This window comes from Eretmochelys imbricata, chromosome 1 (genome assembly GCF_965152235.1).
Source record: "Eretmochelys imbricata isolate rEreImb1 chromosome 1, rEreImb1.hap1, whole genome shotgun sequence".
NCBI lineage: Eukaryota > Metazoa > Chordata > Testudines > Cheloniidae > Eretmochelys > Eretmochelys imbricata.
In genome coordinates, this window is record NC_135572.1 from 258,029,738 (window position 1) to 258,046,953 (window position 17,216).

Here is a 17,216-nt window from a genome sequence, read left to right on the forward strand (position 1 = left end):
CCTGGCTGAGGAACTGCAGACCTACCGGCTGCGCTGGTGCCCCTATGTAGAAAATCCATTGTTCCATGAGTTTGGACCAGTAGTTGAGAGACAATCAAAGTGGATGGCTCCCGATCGCTCTGTGACTGCTTCTCAGTGATGATCCTTCAGCAGTGTCAAATACTTTTCCTGGACAGGGCAGCTATCTGGAATGCATTTCAATAACCTTGCCTTGGGTGAGATTAGACATGTGTTCAGCACATAACAAAATGGATGTAGGTCCTGACACAAAATGAAATTACAATATAAAATGTTCAGAATGTGACACAGACATATCCCATTCTATCACACCAAATATATCCAGTGTGGATGAGTGAAAGTTGCTACTGGGCCAGAATCAGAAGTTCCTGATTCTTTTTTTTTTTTTTTTGTGCGTGTGTGGTTTTAACTGTGAAACCTTGTGTAGCAAGGTGGGACGCACCAGCACGACCCCTCCCGCTAGTCGTCCTGGGAATTAGCTCTCTGGCCTCCGGAGTGCCCTCTGCAGGCCAGTGTCCCACTTGCCTCAGGCCCCCGTTTCCCTCACGGACCCCAGTGCCCCTTTATCTTGGGTGCTGCCCCCTGGCAGTACACCTCTCTCTGGGTCTCCCCACCCAGGGGAACCCTCAACCCTCTATCCCCACCTCACCTCAGTCTATGGCTACTGCCAGTCACCATCTAGCCCCCACTCACTGGGGCAGACTGCAGTGTACAAGCCATTCATCATTGGCAAAGGGGGGGTTGGACCTGATGCCTCTGCCTACCCTGGGCTGCACCTCTGCAACCCCAGTACCATTCCCAGCCTTTAACAAGGCCTGCAGCCTGCGGGGTTTCCAGGCTGGAGCTCCCCCAGCTCCTCTAGCCTTCCCTAGCCCTGCTCCACTCTAGGTTCCTTACTCAGCTCCCAAGCAGCCAGGCCCGTCTCACTCCACAGCTAGAGAGAGACTGCCTGAGCTCCTGGCTCATAGTCTTTTATAGGGCCAGCTGTGGCCTGACTGGGGCATGGCCCCAGCTGAGGCTGCCTTCCCCATCAGCCTAGCCTTTGGCTCACCACCCCTGCCCTCTCCCAGGGCTGGCTGTAACCATTTCAGGCCCGGAGCGGGTGACCACCCCGCTACACCTTAATATAGTTGTTTGCATGCCATAACCTTGGTTTTCTTTTCTTTTCTTTTCTTTTCTTTTCTTTTCTTTTCTTTTCTTTTCTTTTCTTTTCTTTTCTTTTCTTTTAAGAAGATGAGAGAGAAACTGCCTGTGTGCTTAATAATTTTAGCAGTGATATGGGCCCAGTAACGTTTTGATGGGAGTAATGTCCCACCTTTGCTGATTTTGTTGTTTGTCCAGAGACATTTGTCTGACAAATGAGTTTACAGGGCAGCAGCAGCTGTTTACAGCATAAATTTTTGCAGCCAAAAAAGATAGCTAGAAAGAGGCAGATTCTCAGCTGATGTAAATTGATGTGGTTCCATTGGAACTGCTCCAGTTTACACCAGATGAAGATCTGGCCCCAAACTCTTTTTTCTCAATGAACACTTAAAATTTGCAGAATATTGTACAATGTCCCCCAGCCCCCAAATGTGGCCAGACACTAAAATTATACAGTTTAAGTTTTCTTCCCTCCCCACACCTATAGTTTTGTTTTGTCAGTGTTATGGCAGATTTTTATTTTCTGAATTTTCATAAGCAAAATTTTTGTCCTCAATAATGATCTTCAAAGCTTTTGTTAAAATATTAATAAGTTGAATTCATCCCAAATTGGTAAGAGAATCTATGTATAGACTTAAAAATTACAAATACCTGTTTATTTTAAAAACAAACATTTTATATCGATACCTTCTTCACTTCCAGTACCTGCAAAGCCAAGTCCAAAGTCCACTTTTCCTTGGCTACAGTCAATGGAAACACAGTGCGCCAGAAATTTTGATCTCTTGAATTCTCTGCTCTAGTTGTTAATAAGATAGTGTGCAGTATCTAGTGTCTGTATTTGTCTTCGTCATTGTTTTTCATGAGCTTTTTAATGAGTCAGGACTTTGGTGGGACAAAAATAACACTAGATACAGCCTTCTTCATTTCAGCTGATGAATTTGCATGCTCAAATCTTTGGTCATGCAATTTTGGGTTGCTTACTTCTTATGCACCCCAAAACTCACCTTTGCACCATTTGTGCATGCAAATTGAGTAATTAGATGTCTGAGCAGCTTATTTATATGCAAATCCAAGTTTTAGAATATGCAAAAATGTACATGATTAAAATTTACCAATTTTACCCAGCTCTGGTTGTGCAAAAGTAAAGGCCAGTCTCAGAATACTTTGAAAATTTGCCTCCATCTTTCCTGTATGCAAAACATTCTTTGAGTGGCAATTCTACCTCTAAGCAGTACCTTCCCAAGTTTTTGAAAGATTCCTTTGCTGTAAGGCTGTATATATAAGTGATAGCAGTGAAATACAAACATTCATCAACCTGATCCATAAGGCTTTCTCCTCAGCAAAATCACGCATTTCATGCATATGAGCTGAGCTACTCCAGTGAGAGGCCACTGGCATCTTATGTTCTAATTATAAGACTCGGTTTATAATTCTAGATTATTATTACTACTGTTGCACTCCAAGTGGAGCATCTTACTCCTTTCACTCAGGTACAAGGGGAAAATTCTGCCCTCAGAACCATTTTACTTCATTGATGACACTAGGGAGTTGCAAAGTTGTGACTGAGGGCACCCTTTGGCCTACAGTGGGTATGATTTATTGGTTTATGTTGCAGTCAGAGCACTTCAGGATTACAATCTATTTGTGCTAGATATTCTATTAACACATAAGAAAATATAGTCTGTGCCCTCCCAAGGAACTAACAGTCTAAGAAAATAAGTGACATCCAAAAGGATCCAATGAAATATATACAAGTAAGAGTGTGTGTGTGTACATATACTCTCTCTCTCTCCTCACACATACACATCTACATACACAAATGCATTATATTTTTCTACATAATTGTAAGTAGATGTAGGCATTGTGACACAGTGTGTGATTCACTTCTGTCTTTCTGTGTTCTCTGAGCTTCTATTATTGTTAGGTTCAAAGGAGTAATGCTTGACTTTTGTTCCTATTACAAATTTATTTTCACGATAGCTCTATCTTTTGTGGTATTTGGAGAAAGCTCTGTCACTAGGGCTTTAATGGCAGAGTCGAATATAAAGAAGGAGATGGGAATGGTCGGCACACAGATTAACTGGGTGGTTTAACAGCATAATAAATGGTTGGTTCAATATGCAGTCATACGCGTAATGGGATTGATGGCCTTATCTTTATTTCATAGTGGACATCAGTCTGGATACCAAGGCAATACATGCACAGTTGTCAGTACCCCCTTGCAGAGCATTTCCCCTGTTACCTCACTGATGTTCAGTTTTAGCTACCGATAACATATATATGGCTGTATGACAATGGAGAAGAGGAACAGAACTGTAGTCATTCAGCTGTCCTCTTCAATAACAAGAAGTTCATGCTTCCAGTCTGCATGGCCCCCTGTCATAAGGTTTCCTATTACTACCCACATTAACCACAATTAATCTTTTTAATGTGTTAGAGGATCCCTGATCCAGGAATTCACTTCAGGGTCAGGAAGAGGGTATAGCAGTTCAATCCTATTAGCACTGTAATTAACCACATTTAGCCTAAAAAATAAAATCCTCACAGATGATTTGAAAAGTTACGGGGGAAGAAACTGTTTTTAGAACTGGGAATGTATTAATGTATCGTGTTGAGGGGGGGAAAGGGGAAGGAGTATGTGACCCAAAGGCTCGCTGATCTCAAAGTCACTAAGAAACCTGAAGAGGTTATAGCAGTTGAACGATGCTCAACATTTCAGCTTAGCTTTTACCTTTAATCAAGGTGTTTTGCAATTTAAAGATCATGATAGAATAACATCAGTGGGACAGAACAGGCAAAATGGGTGCAGCTGGCCAGGTTGTATCTGACCAGTACATAAATAGAAGACTGTACTTATTCATAGATGCACACATGTTAAACAGTTACGCTGTGTCCTGTCCAGCCAAATTTATAGTCAGGTAATTGCAGTATGCCTACTCAATTCCCCCAGCAATTTCAGTTGCATTGTACAGTTATATTTTTATTGCCCTAAACTGTGGTGTAGAGTTGCAGTATGATCTTAAAACACCTGCTGCATTACATCCCAGAGATGGCTGCACTTCAGTGGTGAACAACGTGATTTATGCATAGATAGGAGTAGTTAATACAGTCATTTACTAGTGTTTCTAGAGCATTGTGGGATCCAGCTGAGTGGGCCTGTCATATATAGCCCTTTCAATCCTGGTCCTTCTGACCCGGGAGTAAGAGGCACCCACATCCCTTACCCCCACACTCAGGGGCTTTATGCCAGCCTGACCTAGGCTAATGAGAATGAGACTGGTACAAAGAGGGGAACAGAGCAGTTCCTTGTTGGCTCCTGGGTTCAGACCTGAAGAGTGCCATGAGCTCCCTATCCCCTGTGTAGGCCCTTTGTCTATCCCCCTTGCACAGTGAATGCAGACGCTACCACTAACCTGGGCTGTAGTAAGCCTTGCAGAGCAGCTTGCCAGGGAAGACAGCCTTAGGATGGGGCTGCTCCATCAGTTTCCCTCAGAAAACAGTGCATGTAGTGGGTCGGAGTAACAATTCCTCCTTCACCTCCACTCCTCTCCGCTGCATACTCTATTCTTTCTCTTTTGCTACACTCGGGCCCCTTCTGGGTTTGTACATGTGCTCTGTAACCATTCCTGTCAGCCATTCAGAATCCTTTGCCAGTTCTGTCTTGAGGGCCTTACAGTCTAGGAAGACATGAGGGAAAGAGCTGAGGGAGAGGGGTACAGGTGCAGTTTTGCTACTGCCTTTCATTTCACTTCCCATTTGTCCCTCTCCAGATAAAGTCATCTGTAGAAAAGACAAAAGACATTTCTTAAATGAGCAATGTCAGTTCACCCTTTAGTCTTTAAATCCAACCCAGATCATCAGGTGATTAATCTAACTTGGGGGCGGGGGGAAGGGTAGGAGCTGGAGTCTCGACAGTTCACCCTTCAGAGGGTGAAGAGAGCCAGAAGAGGTGCTAGGAATGTATTTTTGTGCCCATACCTTAATCTTAGGGAGAAAGCATAATCTAGTGGATTGGGGCTGGAACTGGGAGCAAGAAGCCTTCTGAATTCTGATCCTGGTTGAAAAAATGGCTCACTGTGCGGCCTCAGCCAAAACACTTCACCTTTCTGATTCTCAGTTTAACATGTAAAATATGGACAAGAATTATGTACCTACCTGCCTCACAGAGCTCTTATGGAGATCAACTGACACATGTTGGTATGCATTTTTGATGACATAAAGCACTGTGTATGGCTAGTGTAAGTAAGGACCTGATGCTGATCCTGGAACCATGCTGAAATAATTTGAAAAAAATCGAATACTGTATTAATGATTAAGTCCTCAGTGGGCTGATACTAGCTAGGAGAGCTATGGTGAAGCTCCACCTGAATAACAGCTCATTAATTCTTGTCGCTGGTTGCCTGTGAAGATTGTTAGGGCCAGGCAAACGCGAGGGAGAACAGGAGGTTGGGAGGAACAAGGAAGTAAATGTAAATGTGTTTTAAAAATGAAGAGCAAATATTAATGGAAAATATTAAATATGGAAACAGAGCCCTTGGGGGTCTTCCATTCTAGTTTTTAAATAATATACAGTATATTACTATTATGTATTTACATACCTAGAAACTCCAACCAAAACTAGGGCCCCATTGCACTAAGCATGTACTTACGCATAATAAGAGACAGTCCTTGCCCCCAAAATGCTTATAGTTTGAATGTAATAGGTAAGACAGACAAAGGGAGGAAGAAAGGAAATATGCCCATTTTAAGGATGAGAAGTAGAGAGACTGTGGGTATGTCTAAACTGCAGTTACACACCTGCGGTTGGCCTGTGCCAGCTGTCTCGGGCTGCAAGGCTGTTTTATTGCTGTGTAGGAGTTTGGGCTCAGGCTGCAGCTCAAGCTCTGGGACCTTCCCACATCGCGGGGCCCTAGACCCCAGGCTCCAGCCTGGGCCCAAAGTCTATATCACCATTAAACAGCCCCTTAGCCCAAGCCCTGCTGTCAGCCCGAGTCAACTGGATCAAGCCAGCCACGGGTTTTTCACTGCAGTGTAGACATACCTTCAGTGACTTGCCCGGAGTCCCACAAGAAGAGCCAGGAACTGAATCTACATCTCCTGACTCACAGTCCAATGTCTTAACTACAAAACAGTCGTTTATTTCTGTTGTAACCCCATAAATCTTAAAAAAACTCAAGGTCTTGGGATTTTAGCTTGCTGCTTAAAGGCAGTTTGGAGGAATGTTTTTAAAGGAAAAAACTCTGTCCCATAAACATTTGCTATTCTGTTGCTCTGGCACATCAAACAAAGAAATGTTGGCCTTTCCTATGTTTAAATTGCATTTATTGCTTTTCATTGGCATTGATTTGTGCCTACTCTACATTATTACACATCATCATTTCATTTATAAAATGGTACTGCTTAATTGTTGTTATAAATCTGCTTTGAATGGTGAGTCGCAAATTAGCCAGGAGCTGGACTGGATTGATACATAGCCACTCCTTTGCAGGTCATGAACTTGCTATAGTAATTCATGAAATAATTTGGACACAAGCTAGGCTTTCTTTTATTGCTTAACTTGCAAACTTTGGGGCCAGATCCTTATCTCGTGTAAATCAGCATAGCTCCATTGACTTAACTGGAGCTAAGCTGATAGGCACCAGCTGATTGTGCCCTTTGCCTTGAACTCCCTTCCTACTATTGTAGTAATGTAACTAAATACTGCTTGATATTATATTTTTGTCTTGTTATAAAGGCGTCTTTACCAACTTAAAATTCTTCCCTTCCATAAAGTTTCCAGGGAGCAGTGAGAGGAAAAAGTATTTATTATGGTGTCAGTTTGCTAATGAAATACTTTATATTTTAAGCTGTTTATTCAGTGAATCTCTTTAATAGACAGGCTGCTTTCTCCGAGTATTAGCAAAAACAAGAGGTGAAAGTCACAGAAATGCCACTGTCAGGGAATTACCCACAACAATTTGCATGTATCTGGTGCCTTTCATGCTGTATCTCAAGGCACTTTACACTCCGAAACTTGCAACTACAGAGACTAAGCTTTGCTGAGCAAATATGCTGAGGGTGAAGACTTGCGTTTGTCAAGAGAGCCTGTATCGTAAATAGGCTTTGGAAGAAGAATTCCACAGATGAGGGACACTATTTTATACACAAACGCACACAAAATAAGCACAACCAGCAAGAATCATTTTGCTGTCAACTTTGTCAAAGAAAAGGCCCACTTTGATTTTGTTATTTGTGCAAGGAGAGGATGTTTCAGAGCAGCACCTCGTTCACGTGAGCATCAGGTGCCAGTAAGCAGCTTTGTTACTTAAAAACAAAAACCCAGTAAAATCCTTAGACCACAATAAACAAGAGCCTATTTCTGCATTCCTGGTAAGGTCACTGGATAATTAAATGTTAATCTGTGTCTCTAGATACTTTTATATTTTCTGTATGATGATTGCCAGAGCAGGGGAAGAAAATACATCTTTCCTAGCTGTTTCTACACTCTGTCAGTGGGATATACCCAGGGCAATCCAGGCTAATGAGTAGCTGTGTCACCCCTGCCCTCTAAACCTGGGGTTCCCTTTACACTGCATTGCTGCTGTAGCCTCCAGTTTCGACTGCTTACAGACAGCCTCCAGCATGCAAGCACTCCTACCTACTTTACCTACAGTGTGTGTCCTGCAGCCAGCCAGTCATATCTTGGCTCTCAGCAGCTTGGTTATATTGCAGGGTGACCTCAACACCCCCCCACAATCCAAGATCTTTCACAAAAATGTATTTCCTATACTGGCCAGTCCCCTCCTGGACAATGCAAGCTTATATAAAGATTGTTTTATTAACAGAAATAATATGCACACATCTTGGTACCCCAAATGGAGTTTCCCAGACACTTCAATTTAAACACACTGGATTAGATAAAAACAAGTTTATTAACTACAACGAGAGAGATTTTAAGTGTGTACAAGTTATGAGGCATAAAAGTCAGAAATGGTTACAAGAAAATAAAGTTAAAATGGTACTGGTGCCTAACTTAACAAACTATTTCAAATTCAAGCAATTTCTCTCACTGTATGCTATTAGCAATCTTACTGATCAAACTTCTTAGGCCAGGACCCCTTCTCCAGCTCAGTGGCTGCTACCTTCGTCCCTTCTGGTGCAATGAATTGATGGACAGAGAGGGGGAGGGAAGAGGGATGCCTTGGGGTGTTTGTCCCTCTTTTTATAGTATCAGCCCCCCTCTTGGAAAAAATTTCCAGCTGAGATTCTGGAGACAAAAAGTCTAAGAAGAAGGATGTACCCTGGTGCTTTTTCCTCACCTGTCTGAGATTTCTTTGTCAATCCTTCCTGCTTGATGACTCTGTTTACTGCTTAAATGCAAATTAAGCAGAGCACACATTCCTTTGTTTGAGACAGACCTGTTTGCCAATGTCTGCTGTGGTTTGGAACATGTGTTAATAACATACAAGGAAATCTTCTAACTTCACATACAACATTGCCACACACATTTTACCAGGACTATATTGACCAATAAATTATGAGTTTTCAGATGAAATCTCACAAGGCATACTGTGTACAAAGATTATTGCAACAGTGTGTAGAGTGTGGACTTGCTGTCACAGTCAGCTTCTAGAGAGGAAGGATTTTGGGGAAATCCAGGTTCACTTACCAGTGTGACCTTGGGCAAATCACTTAGTCTTTCTGTGCCTTAGTTCCCCATCTGTAAAATGAGGATGATGATAATAATACTTTCCTACATCACAAGGCTGTTGTGAGGATAAATACAATTTAAAAAACCTTCCGAGGTGCTCAGATACTACAGTAATGAGGGCCTGATAAGTACCCTAGATAGATACGATGTATTCTGTTAGGAGTTACATGTATGAAATGATTTTTGACAGGCAGGTGTCAGTAGTTACCACCTTCCTCCAAACCTGCACTCCAGATAAGTACTCCTGGACCATAAATCCTTGCTGTTTCCGGGACTCTCCAATCTATTTAATATTTCAGACTAGACTGCAAAGACATACATTGGTTGATTGCTAAATCAGGAGAAATTTTAGAAGTGTTTTTTAGGAGTATATTATTAGTTTATATAAACATAGTCAGTACCTTAAATCCCCAGCAGGAGCCATGCATTCTTTTGTCTCTTTGACTGTTCTAGGAACCTTACAGGAAAGACAGCCTGCATATGAGAAATTCACTTGACCACTGGGGCAGCACCATGAATAGGCAGGGTAGTCTGGAGTGAAACTATTGACATGACCAGTGCCCTCATTTTTCAAGGTTATATTATTGGCCAGAGGCTTTTGAGAGTATAATTTTTTTCTAATAAATGTGTATATTCTTTGCCAAGCTAATTAACACAGACTCATCCGTCTCTTTCCTATGAAATCTAATCTTATCTGTTGCTTGCAATTCTACATGTGACTTGGTATACTAAAGAGGGCCTTGGATAATATATGCTGTTGAGAGATTAATTTTTGACCCCTTGATTTTCCTGGCATTTTGACATCAGAATAGTTAACCAGCATCACTACAACGTTGATGTTAAATAATACATTATTCCAGTGACATGGAATTTAGACAGAATGGGCTCAGTTGCAATCATGCAACCTCCAGGATGATGGACACCCTAGGAATTCATAAGTTTGATTACCTAGATTAGCTGAAAAGGGAAGGAACTGAAGGAATCCTCCCCCACTTCAGACTTTTTCTTGGAGGAGTGAAAATTGACGTATTTTTCTCTCAGGCTAAAAGAAAATTAGTTTCATCAAGCGAGAGTTGGACTCTCGATCCCCATTTCTTTTGTCCACCATTTTGGTAATATATGGTAATCAATATACTTCCATCATAGGCTGAGTAAGCCAAACCTACAACAATATCAGTGTTTTGTTTCTCTTTTGTATCTGCTGATAGACCAGATTATTTGCAGAGCAGACATCACAGCAGGTGGAGTAAGGGGAGAGCCTGACTGGAGTGAAACCCTTGTCCACACTGATGCCTAGGGGAGATTGAGAACAGATAAACTAGGATTTGGAAAGGAGCAGGGCAGGTGGATGCTCAGAGTTTCACTTGACAGGTGGGCCATAGAGAGATGAGGAGACAAGCTGGAGCCACAATAAATTTCCTTGGCTGGCTGACTGTGCCGCCTACATCTTTCATAGGCCTTGGAATGGTTGTAAGGTACTAGCCCTGCCAGGGAAGCCATATGTGATGAGATGTAGTTTTGTCCATATTGTATGATGCCTACAGAATGGGATTATCTTATCTGGGTGCAGAGTGTCTCCCAACAGCAGTCTTTCCAGAAGCATGAGGTCCTATGTGTAGTAACTAGGTTCAACGCCGCAATGCAGGTCATGTGAGTTGTGATGCAAAGTAAGTAAATTGGGGTGAAAGGGTAGGGCCCTGACCCAAAAGAACAGTGGCTCAGCCATACTTATTACCTACAGAAACTAGAATATAGGAAATCAAAGAAATCTGGAACATCTGGCCTCGCGGTATTCAAAAACAACAAGAGAGGAAGAGCTTTGTATGATACCTCTCTTTGTATGGAACCCAGACTGTATCCCAAAAGCTCAACATTAACTGGAAATAGAATTCATCAGGATAGCACATATCTCCTGGGGAGCAGTAACCAAACTAAACAATAGCAGCAAAAATGTAACTTCTCAATTTAGATGTTAATTTGCTTCTACTTGGAACAACAGCATCCTTTCCTCTTCCCCAAATTAGCCACAAGATTTCTCAGGGGATCAATAGTGCTTCAGGTGTAGCATTGTAGTCTGCTTTATGCATTACCATCAATCCTTCTTATCCTGAGATGTCTTCAAGCCTCAGCAATTAAAATTAAGAGGAGATCTTGATACAAGTCGCTCCTTTCCTGACCAAGACAACCTTGGGTTTTTGAGACTCCAGAGAAACAGGTACCTCTTCTCTCAGTAAGGGCTCTCCTAGTGGAAGGGGAGAATTCAAGTAACACATTTAACCAGTAAATAATCAATATGTGTCTGTATGTGAATGAGCTATAGGGAAGAAAAGGAGAACTCTGTAATCTAAAAGTCCAGCACAGAATCCTAAATTACCTATTTTATACTTCCAGAGTCTAAAAGCTGGGCTGATGATGATATTTTGTTAAGGAATATTAAATCCCCAGAAGCATACCATGATGGAATTAAACTCCTGTTTAATGTATTAGCAACTTAAAAAATGATCCGAGCTGGTTTGAGTGTTAGGTCAAAGTGGAATTTTTCCTCCAGGTATGTACATAAATTAGGTAATATTAACAGAAAACAACCAGACCATTTATTTGTCAATACGTGTACAAAGTGAAGGCCTACTGACCGGCTGCCAGAAGGAATGGAAACTAGTTTGCATTTCATGATTATGTAAAGCAGTACCTTAATGGGGTGAACTTCCTGTGACCTTCCCATGTTGCCCTCCCTGCCCCCACCCTAATTTTCAATTTCTAACAGTTTACTCATGCAATAATGCTACACAGCAGGAAGCTTTGTTATTGCGTGTTCCATCCTAAGATGCCTTTTTAATGTTGGATTAGAGAAACAATTGTGATTCAGTGTTTAGGATTTTCTTTTCTTCTGTTTAGGGTTCTTCCTGTGATATGGCTAAACATATCTCCATTAAAATGGGACAAAAGGGAATGGTGTTGGGAGGAAGTCAGGGAAATGAAAAAAAACCCTCAGCGTGCATGCTGTTTAATACTATTTTGTTTCACGCTGATTAATAGTTTATGAGAACAAAGAATTGAAGAACATTGGATTTTCACTAGGGTTACTAACAAAAAAAATTAATGGCATAAATTGCCAAAAAGTGACTAGTGATATTGGATGCCTTGATTTAATGGGGGCCAAATTTGAGAGACCTAACAGAGGCCTAATTTTTGGAGGGCAGAAAATTAGGCCCTTTTATGGTGTCTCAGATTGGGCAACCAAAAATTGAGACTCTGAGATTAGTTATTTTTTGAAAATTCAGACCACTTTCCGAAAATGTGTCTGTGTGATTTGGATGATTGTTAATAGGATATGAAGACTATCACTTCTATATCAGCAGCTGAGAGAGGGCCTAAGGGCCTAGGTCAATAGAGATTGAGGGTAGTTACTATTCAACGTCTCTGGTGCGATGCTATGTGTCAAGCTGTTTGTCTCTCTTCATGTATGGACAAGTGTCTGAATCCATTTTAAAACTGGTACCAGGACTGGCAATGTTGTTAGGGGAGCCACAGATTGAATGCACTTGGAGTTAGGTTTCTATTTCGCTCCTATAGGTTATCCCTCCTGGCTACCATGGAGGTATATGACAAGGACAGGGAAGGGAAGCTTATGCTGTCTCTGCACATGTGGAATGCGTTCCGTGAACAGAATAATTAATTCTTCAGGGCTGTCGAACCAGCACTTTTCACCAGCACCAAATTCACATTTTAATATCCTAGAAAACAATGAGATTGTGTTCTAGGTAAAACTTTCTGGGTTTACATGAAAATGAGAGAGAAATTGAATTTCAAGGGTACTTTTGTTAATGAATAGGAAAAAAGGTACAAAGGTAATATTTTCCAGTAATGTGTAACATTCCCTTAGGTCAAAAAAGGAAGAAGTTAAAATGATATTGACACACATATCACTTTGGGAACAGGAATTGAATGAGCTTAACACCTTTCTTTGTGTTAGACATGTTTGCAGTCCAAAAAGACAAATTGTGTATCATCAAAAAAGTTCAGAGCTGTAGGTCCATTATCTCTCGCCCCTCATTGCTCTTGATTTCAATAAACCACAGGGGGAGGGGTGTGGAAGGGATATTAAAAAGAAACCTCTCAGTAGCTCCATTTTTGTATGCATCAATTTTGTATGCATTGAAGGTACAATATGATGAAGGTTTTATGCAGTCAGGAGCCAAGATTTAATAGCCTGAGAAATAGAGAACCTTACAGCTAATGTCAAGGTGTTAATCTAACCTTGTGTTTTAATCCGTTAGTTGCCCAGGGAATGGAAAAACAAAAGGTAAATATTTTGATGTTATGGAGTGTTCAGGGAGAAAATTTGCTTCCAGCAGAGCGGCTTTTAAATAAATGATTAAGATTTTTTTTTCCTTGATGGGAAAAGAATAACTATAAGATAGATTTAGTAAATTCACTTTCCTTTAAATGTCTTGCATCTTTCCCTCTCACTAATTAGTAAAAGTCAAATGTTCTTGCTCTGCAGACGGTGACTATGAAGAAAGGGATAAAGTATGTGGAAAAGACTGCAGAGCTGAAATAATTAGGCAATTTATCATTGAGGGTAATTGGACTTATGCAAAGCAGCATTGTTTAGTACAGGTTTCCATTTCTTCTAACTGGGTGTGAAAATGCAGTTGCATTGATTGGGCAATACTTTTGTGCTTTTTCCAGTATGCATTATAGCAGGGTCTCTCAGTTTAAAGAGCAAGCTTTTTACCAGTCATTTTTTTCACTTCACTTTTCAGATCACAATGATCTTCAGAGTCATCATTGAGCTTCTTAGACCCCAAGCCAAGATTAAAGCACCCAATGTAGAGTCAAGATGGGAGGGGTGGGTTGCTGGATTTTAATTTTTTCCTCCACCAGGTGATTTTCACTTAACAAATTAAAGTTTTCACTTTGTTTCAGAGGAAAGATTGCCAAATGGAAGCACATCTTAGTCGCACTGGTAGCTAATTGAGACATTATGTCAGTTTGCCGGGCATGTTGGCATAGGGAACAGGAGGTCCAAAACTGTGCCTCTGAGCATATATCTACACTGCAATTAAAAACCCATGGCTGGCCAAAGCCAGCTGACTTGGGGTTGTGGGGCTCAGGCTGTGGGGCTGTTTCATTCCTGTGTAGACTTCCAGCCTGGGCTCTAGGATCCTGCGAGGTGGAACATTCCCAGAGCTCGGACTGCAGCCTGAGCCCGTAACTGCAGTGAAACAGCTCCTGTGAGCCCCAGCCAGATGACTCAGGCCAGCCGTGGGTTATTAATTGCAGTGTAAGTGTAGAGTGACCAGATTTCCCGTTTTTAAAGGGACAGTCCCATATTTAAACCCTGCTGCAGGTGTCCTGACTTTTTCTTAAAAAACAGCAAATTGTCCCATATTTTCTGTCTTCCCTGGGCCCTGGTGCACAATGCATCCTTAGGGCTTAACCCCTTCCTGCCTGTGCTGTAGCCAGACGGCTGGGTTATGTTGGTTATGCAATAGCCTGGAGGTGTTAGCTGCCTGTCAACACTAGGAAAGGACAGGCGGCTTCCAGCCACACGGGGGTGGGGAGGAGAAGCGGGGAGGCAGAAGAGATGAACTCTGCAAAGACATGGGCCAGGTCATCCCTTCCCCCTCGCGTGGCTGGAAGCAGCTCCCGTCCCTTCCCTCCCACACAGTGCCGAAAGACTGCTGTTGGCCACATTCTGGTGTGAACCCTGGCAGAAATCTGGGGAGGGGGGACATATGACCCTGCGTTCCCCCCCCGACTCCCATATGTTGCCTTGGGAAGATGCAGCACCACGTACCAGGGGAGGCAGGTCTGTGCTGGAGGCCCAGCCAGGCATGGAGGGTGGAAAGCCCTGGGCCGGGGATGAGGGGTGTCAAGTTGGTCAGTCACCCCCCTGTGTGAAAGAGGTGTATGGGAGTTTGTGTGTCAACTCTCCCTGTGTGGGGAGGAAGGGAGGGAAGGGGTGTGTGTGTCACCCCTCCCCGTGTGAACCCTAAAGCCTTAAAGATAAGAAAGTAAATAAAAAGAATTCAGCTACACAGTATTTCTTAACGGGGTCAGTTAATTTGAATGTTTGTATTGCATAGTTCTGATTGATTGCTGTTGAACTTACTTGAATACCAGTAATTTTACCAGGTGTCCCATATTCAGCATAGGAAAATATGGTCACCCTATGTAAGCTCACCTTGAGAATGAAAAACATAAGCATGAAGGCACCACCAGCAGGTAGATATTGTTTAGATATTAAGGGGACAGAGGTGAGCAGTTATTATTTTGTAAGATACAAACAAGTTCATTATTCATTGGCAGACATGGCTGCCCCTTCACTCTGGTAATCCTTGTAGCCCTATGCATTTCAAGTGCCCCTAAATTCAATCCTTCAAAGGGAAATATTCTCTTTGTTTTCCAAGGCAGAGATCAGGGCAGATATCCCTCTGCATCCCTGTCAAAATTTCATCGTGTTTCCTGCTTTACACCCTCACCCTTGACACTTACCTCATCATGCAATTCCCAACCTTTTGACCAAAGCAGACTAGATGTAGCCTCCATTTGAGCTAGTCGATGCCACACCATGATTGGCTGGCTATTGAGTAATGCAAGGTATTTCCTTCCCTTTGTGTTAAGTGCTCTGCCATTTCATCCCTCCTAACACCTGCCCAAGGAAGTGAAAGGCTGTGAATGGCAAAGGCTAATATCTTTTTTAAAATACTTTTTTCTTTCTATGAGTGTGCTTCATCCAGTAACCTCAAAGTGCTTATAAATATTAAGCCTTATAACATCTCTATGAGGCTTGTAAGTAAAATTATCCCCATTTTAAAGGTGAGGACAGATTAAATATTTTGGCCAATGTTACAGAGTGAAGTCCTGATCCTGCAAAGATTTACACACATATTTAACTTTAATCATGTGAGATCTTTGGTTGGTGTAAATTGGCATAGGTCCATAGACTTTAATGGAGCTATGCTGACTTATGCCTGCCAAAGATCTGACCTATTGAGTTCAGTAGAACTATTCAGGTGCATGAATTAAGCACACACATAAGTGTTTGAAGGATTGCAGCATAAATCTGTGACAGAGCTGGGACTATACCCTAGGAGTCCTCTTTTCCAGTCTCCTGGCCTACTCTCTCAAAAGCATTCTTCCTTCCCTATGTCCCTTGCTACACCAAAAAAGGTTTAAAAAATTTAAAAATCTTTTCTAAGAAAAAATTGAATGGCGTAAGATGGCTTTCCCAACCTTGTGGGTTATGCTGAGTGGAATTTTGAAAATTAATTAATGATTGAAGATAAAATATTCTAAGGAAAAGAAAAAAATCTGCTTTGCTAACTTTCTAAATACTTATTAAGTTTTTGCCAGTTTTCTATTACTCCAGAAATCCTTAATGTTGGCCAAACAGCCTTTAATATATTGCTTTTTAAATTGATAAGATTGTTGAACTGTCTGTAGATTTTTGCATTCATTATTTTAAAATTCAATTTTGTAAATTATATATACTGTGCACAGGGTACCTGCAATTCAAGCACCCGATTCTCATTTTCACTAATGCCTCTTTACATTGCTCTGGTAGTGGGAATGGGCCTACAGTGGGTGCAAATTTATGTATGACATATTCGGCGGTGGCAGTGGTTATCCCTAAATTCGAGGATGATGTCTGCCAGGGGAAAAAAGTCATTGGTGAGACTTAAGATGGCTGAGGAGTCCAATTCATGCTTTACAGGTTTTTCCACATACATGACAGGTGGTTGCTTGGAGAAAGCAAAACTGTTGGCCAGGATGCTGTACACTTTCTTTCCTCCTCCAAGCTGAGGCTTGGTATATGATGCAATGCCATTGCAGTTTATTGCCAGCTAGCTCTTCCCAATTCGTGGGGTCAATGCCTCCCTTCTTAAGATTTACTTTCAGGATGTCCTTGTAGCATTTCCTCTGTCCCCCGTGGGTCCTCTTACCATGACTAAGTTGAGAAAAGAGGACTTGCTTCAGAAGACGAGTATCAGCCATCAGCACACAATAGCCAGCCCAGTGAAGTTAATGTTTCATAATCTTCGCCTCAACACTGGTGTTGTTAGCTGCAGAGAGAACGCTGGCACTGGTGTGGTGATCTTCTCAGGTGATATGAAGAATCTTCCTAAGGCAGCGCAGTTGGTATCACTCCAAATGCTTAGGATGGCTTCAGTACGTCACCCATGTCTCGCACCGATAAAGAAGAGTGGGGATAACTACTGCATTATAGACCAGGGTCTTAGTTTCCATCTGCAGATCTCTATCAATAATGACACGATGAAGCAACATGCCAAAGGATGTGCTGGCACAATGGATCCTATGTTCAATCTCTACATGAAGATTAGCTGTCTGGGAAAGG

General features: G+C 41.9%; 1 protein-coding gene across 2 annotated transcripts in view; it reads left to right on the forward strand.

Moving 5' to 3' along the window:
- TBXAS1 (thromboxane A synthase 1) overlaps positions 1 to 17,216 on the forward strand; it is a 304,882-nt gene that overhangs the window by 207,597 nt on the left and 80,069 nt on the right. The gene's annotated exons all lie outside the window — the stretch shown is intronic.